Source organism: Ascaphus truei, chromosome 8 (genome assembly GCF_040206685.1).
Source record: "Ascaphus truei isolate aAscTru1 chromosome 8, aAscTru1.hap1, whole genome shotgun sequence".
NCBI lineage: Eukaryota > Metazoa > Chordata > Amphibia > Anura > Ascaphidae > Ascaphus > Ascaphus truei.
The window spans coordinates 54,249,076-54,255,362 of NC_134490.1; positions in this window are offsets into that span (position 1 = coordinate 54,249,076).

Consider the following 6,287-nt stretch of genomic DNA (forward strand, 5'->3'; position numbering starts at 1 on the left):
ATCAAGGAGAGAAGGATTTTTGTATAAGCTTCAGGCTCACCCGCCTCCTCCGGTGTGACTTGGTGTGGACCACCTCTCACTGGGACTCTGCACCTCCAGCGGTGGACGCTTTTTCCCTCCATGCTCCTTCTGGATTACAACTGGAGACATGTATTTTAGTAATGAAATCAGAAGCGAGTTATAGAGAGGATGTGCCCTACACACGTTCTAATTATAAAGGGGAGGCCAAAAGAAACGCACTCCCACATCCCATTTTGCTGCTTGCCCAACCTCCAACTTATAGAGTGCTCTCTGAACCCAAAAGCCATCCTGTCAGATGCGGAAGAGAATAGGGGGGCGCAATGCTAATTACAGGGAATCGGAAGATGTCCCTATCAAGCAATAAACAACACACAATAAAAGTGGTGGTGTCCAAGTGTGGTACCAGGCAGGGGTAATGGTATCTTTCACAGCTGCCAGTAACCGTCCAAGATCTTTCTTTTGTGGAGCTCAGCAGTCTCCCGTCCAAACCTCGTCTGCGTCCTATCCCAAATCTTCTCCAGCTCACACAGTGGTTTGTGTGTGTGTAAGGGTGACACCACACATAACGTTGTAAAAAAGGTATAATTTATTAAATAAAAGAGTGAGCAACAGTGCACTCACATGTAGGACCGCTCCGGTACACGCAGCAAGTTCCCGCGTCGCGCTGCAGTATCTTCCGTTGCCCTGCGTCCGGTGCTCAGGACTCCAGCAGGGCGCTCAAGCCGACTACGGTAGCCGATAGCGGTCAGATGATGCAAACTTCCAGGGCCCCACATGAACTACACGTTTCGCAACTTATTGCTTCGTCAGGACATGAGTCACTGTGCTATATTATTTATTTATTTATTCCTTCTACCACCACTTTTATTGTGTGTTGTTTATTGCTTGATAGGGACGTCTTCCGATTCCCTGTAATTAGCATTGCGCCCCCCTATGCTCTTTCTTCCGCATATCCACACCACGAGAATCGCGGGAAGATCCTCGGTCAGGGGTTGAGCAGCAACCAATTCCACCGTGTTTGGGCTAGTATGGTCCACTGTGATTTCTTATCATTGTAGCAATATTTTATTTTGAGGGAGCGCCCCAGGTCATCTCTTTTTTCTGTAATCCTGTCAGATGCATCAGGCTGTCCTTATAATTAACAACGCACCGTCAACGCTTTTACACGGCTGTGGGATGTCATCTGCACCTGGACTTTCAGATGATATTTAGGACAATGGAGGAAGCCAACAGCAATGTAGAGGCGCTCACAATACATAAATCTATGATGAATGTATCATTGGAATCCATGAAGACCTAAAGATCAGTGTAGTCAATGCTGCTCTTTCATTTTGTTCTACGTCAAATCTGGTGACTCTTCATTGCGCTTTCATGAACCTCCTTATTGTCAATGTCCTGCAATTGTATTTATTGCGATTTTATTTGCAAAGCAGACAAAAGCAGAGGCCCATAACAGCTATACCACACAGTGGTCATGTCAGCTTCTGATTAGAGTTGTCAACAAGATCCTTGTCAGCTAACCCACGGGTGGCCCAATTCCAGTCATCAAGGGCCACCAGCAGATCAGGTTTTAAGGATATCCCTGCTTCAGCACAGGTGGCTCAATCAGTGGCTCAGGCAGAATGACTGTGCTGAAGCTGGGATATCTCCAATACCTGGTCTGTTTGTGGCCCTTGAGGACTGGAGTTGGCCCCCGTCGACTTAACTGCGCTAGAGGCTGTTAATGGGCCATCTGGCACATAGTGTCAAGAACGTTACCAAATGCATGCTAACAAGAAACCCATTTGGATTTCAGGGGGGGGAGGGGGAAATGATGGTAGGACAAAATAAAATGTTTACTTTTTAAAGCAGTGGTGCTAGCATTTTAGCCCAGGAAGTACTGTCCCTTTAAACTGTCTGTACACATTCAACCCCAGGAGAAAATCAGAAATAGTGTCTTTGTAGAGAGAGACAATAGCTGAAGGGCACATTTTTATAGGGACTTTCTATAACTCTGAAACGATAAAATGCCTGGTGTTCTGAACATTAAGCAAACAAGGTCAAATCTCAAGCAGAGATGAGCTGTGGTACAGACACACCAGCAATACATCAGCACAGAAAGTTTAGTTCTGCAGTTAGTTACAGTAAGTTGATGCAGTGTCAGTTGCTTGAATGCTTTAAATTAGGGGTCTCAAACTCAGTCCTCGTTTTATGGATTTATGGATATCCCTGCTTTAGCACAGATGGCTCAAGCAGAGATATCCATAAAACCTGTTGGTGGCCCTTGAGGACCGAGTTGGAGACCCCTGCTTTAAATGCATTATATCATGGTCCTTTGCACCCGTGTGTAATTTGTGGAGTGGTTTTATAGAAGTAAAAGGTTCCCTAAACTAATTTTAAAGCCAGCTCAGTTTTGCATGCATTACATAACGTCATGGTATGAACCGACCACGCATTAAAGCTGCAGTTCAGTCAATATCCTGCATGTTTTGTTTTTTTTAATAAATCAGTTCTGTAGTAAGAAAAAATACTTTTAGCATTTTCTGTTTTAAAAAAAACAACTTTGAAAGACCAATTTTCTTGTATTCTATTTTAACAACCATTTGCTAAGGCACTGCCCCTTCATGTCCTGTCACAAGCCCTGCCACACCCCTTTGTCAGTCCTGCCCTCCCTCTAGCACAGGGGGGCGCAAACTTTTTTCCCTGCGCCCCCCTGCCGGCTGTCCCCTCACTCCCGCGCCCCCCCCAACCCCAACTTACCCTCGCACCGGCGTAATGACGTCACGTTGCCATAGCAACGTGACGTCACATGACCTCGCAGCGTCATTTTGATGCCGCGTTGCCATGTCGACGCCGGGAGGAAGCGGCCGGAGCCACGGGTAAGTATGGTTTACAGAGGCCCTGCAGCTCCCCCGGCACTTAATTTAAGTGCCTTCGGGAAGCGCGCGGGGCCTCTGTAAACCCCGCGCCCCCCGTCGGCAGTCTCGCGCCCCCCCTGGGGGTCGCGCCCCACAGATTGCGCACCGCTGCTCTAGCACATGTCAGTGCAGGAGTGCTCATGAATATTCATGAGCTTCCACTGACTGACAAAAGCAGATGAAAAACAGATCCCTTCTCTAATGATGTCACCAAATTTTGCCGATCAATACATGGAGAACGAATTGACCTGCAGCTATACAGTTCTTTCGGTAATTAGAGATTGCCCACATGAAACTATTGAAGTAAAAAAATTAAAAAAAAGACTGAACTGCAGCTTTAAATACAAGACAAACTGAAGTCTGATAACATAGTAAACCATTGACAGGTATGACACATTTAGATTGATACATAGACCCAACAGTGCCTGCACCCACTATCTGGATTGGACCAATTTACTGTTACTTCCCTTAGGACAGTGATTTTGAACAGGGGTTCTGCCAGCACCACTCCGGGTTTCCCCCGCCGCCAGGAGGAGGGGAGAGAGCTGGGACAACCTCTCCCGGCTGTCGCAGGCCCGGTGGCACCCCACTTAGTAGTGACCTGGTGGTTCCCGAGCTCAGAAGCAGCATCCGCCGCCCGGTTTCTGTTGTCCTTCCTCTCCCTGCCAGCGCCAGAAGTCACGTTGAACTTCCAGGTGATAGGCGCCGGCAGAGGTGAGAGGTGTGTGCGCGCGCAAGAGAGAGGGAATGTAAGAGGGAGCATAAGGCGGAGCACGAGAGACGGGGCAAGGGTTGGTGTTCTAATTCTGGGGTTCCTTAACAAAAAAAAAAGTTAAAAACCACTGTCTTAGGTACTTGGGCCATTTATATATATTGTGCGGCAGAGTTGCATGGTCCTTTAGCACTGAAGAAATGTCTTTACAATATCTACATCTTGATGAAGATCCGAACCTCTGGTGCCTGCATTTCTTAAAACAGCTGCAAGAAGGGCCAGTCACACGATGCTTTGTATTGCTCTTTGCAGGCCCTTGCGTAAGGCATGAAAGACTGAATACAGAAACAGCAGGAGCACTCATTGCAAATACAGCATTCACTGCAAAACAAAATGTTTGATTGCCTTAAAAAAAAACACAGCCCTCCTGGTGTGAAAGCAGCTGTCAGGGATATCAACAAGGTGCTCAGCCATCCAGAACATCAGGGATGAAATGTATGGTTAAGCATAATTGTTAACCTCCATGCTGACGATTATGCATATGATACAGGGTGTCCAGTGGCTTTGGCCTGCAATTAAATGAGCACAATTTGACTCCATTATGAAAACTCTTCGTTCTCACATTCGGGAGCATGTTTTGCTGCTGGTGGTTTTGGCACCTAATCGCCTACCCTATCTGGGTAAAACCAGACACTCTCAATTATTACTTCCAGTTTGTTGGCGTGAGGAGGGACAGACACAGGTGCTCAATAAAAACTGCTCACTGCAAATCAACAATGCTGAAGCATTTGTCGTTCAATCACAGGGGTCATCGGTAAGCATTTTTGTGTTCAACTCAAGCTACTATTTATATAAATGTAAATCTGTGATCTCCTGGTTGCAAGCATTGCTTGATATTACACTGTACTTTAAAACAGTTCATGGGCATACAGGCAACAATAGAAAGTATTTTAGTATTCAGTTCCAAGGGCATAATAGTCTCATGCTGCAGCTGCATGGAGTAAGGAACGTTGTGTTCTAAGAAGCTAGCAATCACGTGCAGTACACACACACCAACATTTTAGGAGTAATATTCCTGTAGATTCTGAGGTTATGAGTTTCTCTACTTCATTGTAATTACACATATTACGTTTCAACAAACAATGCAATGCTATTACTGAGCATTTACACTCAGAAGTATGAAGTGACACTGTACGGAGAGGTTTCTCTTTTTAAACTAGACATGTTTCAATAAAGCTTTTGTTATTTTTTCTATTGGCCTCCAGTTCCACGTTTTTTGCTGTGCGCTCAGTTTTCCTTTTCCTGTACGGGGAAGAGGAGTGGCAGCAATCTACTTCAGGAGTGGCCAACTCCAGTCCTCAAGGTCCACCAATAGGCCAGGTTTTAAGAATATCCTTGGTTCAGCACAGGTGGCTCAATCAGTGGTTCAGCCATCTGTGCGGAAGCAGGGACTGACAACCACCGATGCAGAAGCAAGGACTGATTGAGCCACCTGTGCTGAAGCAGGGATATCCCTAATACCTGGCCTGTTGGAGGCCCTTCAGGACTGTAGTTGCCAACCCCTGATCTACTTCAAGGGCTGGAAGGGTGTGCTCAAAGTACCATTTACATTACCTTTAACATTTGCTGGGGAAGAGGCAGTGCGCCGTTCATCTATACAGAGACAGCCTCTAACTTATGCAGGATGTACAGCTCATCCCAGACAGGAAACACAAAACCAAGGACAGATCCAAGACACAAAAATAACACAGGGTTGTGAATGCTAAAAAAATAAAGAAATGGGTGAAGCAGTAAAATCATCTGAAATACAAACACGTATTTTATTTTCTGGTAATCTGTCAAAAATGTATAGCAAATGTCTCGTAAGTACGAAGCAGTTACTTTGCTTGGAAGACTCCTGAAGACAGAAAAACTACAGATATTGTTCTTTGTCCGAAACATCATCTTCGCACATGTGGAACAAGAGCCACTAACCTTATAAACCCTCACAAGTTGTGAGCGCCGTCAATAACACAATATACATGAGCAAGAACCTTAAAATATATATATTTTTTAATTAGGTAACATACCAACATGTCTTACCCACAATGCAGCCTTTCTAAAAGCAACTCCATAGTATCAGATGAAGTTCACTTCCACCAGGAGTGGCCAACTCCAGCTCTCAAGGGCCACCAACAGGTCAGGTATTAGGGACAGTATACCACTCAAGTTGACCAACCGCCCAATCCCAAATGCCCTTTTGTAATTTTATATAAAATTGAGAAATACAGGTATTAGGGATATCCCAGCGTAAGCACAGGTGGCTCAGTCATTAACTGAACCTTGGTTATCAGACAAGATTAGGTTGTATGGCAATATCTTGTTGCCAAATCTATTTTTACTCCTGCTATTCATTCTACTTATATACAGCTATATGGTGATAATCTGTTACTCTAATTCGTCTTTACTACTTACTTTGCTGCAGATAGCTACATGGCGATACTTATTTATGTTACCTCATGATGGCAGAGGTTAAGTGATTTACCCTAGTGCTACGGTATCATACCTAGATGCAAAGTATATTTTGTAGCCAGACAATGTTACATGGCCATATAAAAGTTACTAAACTGTCTATACAGATTGGCGAGAATTGGCCATCTGCTCAAATAGCACATTGT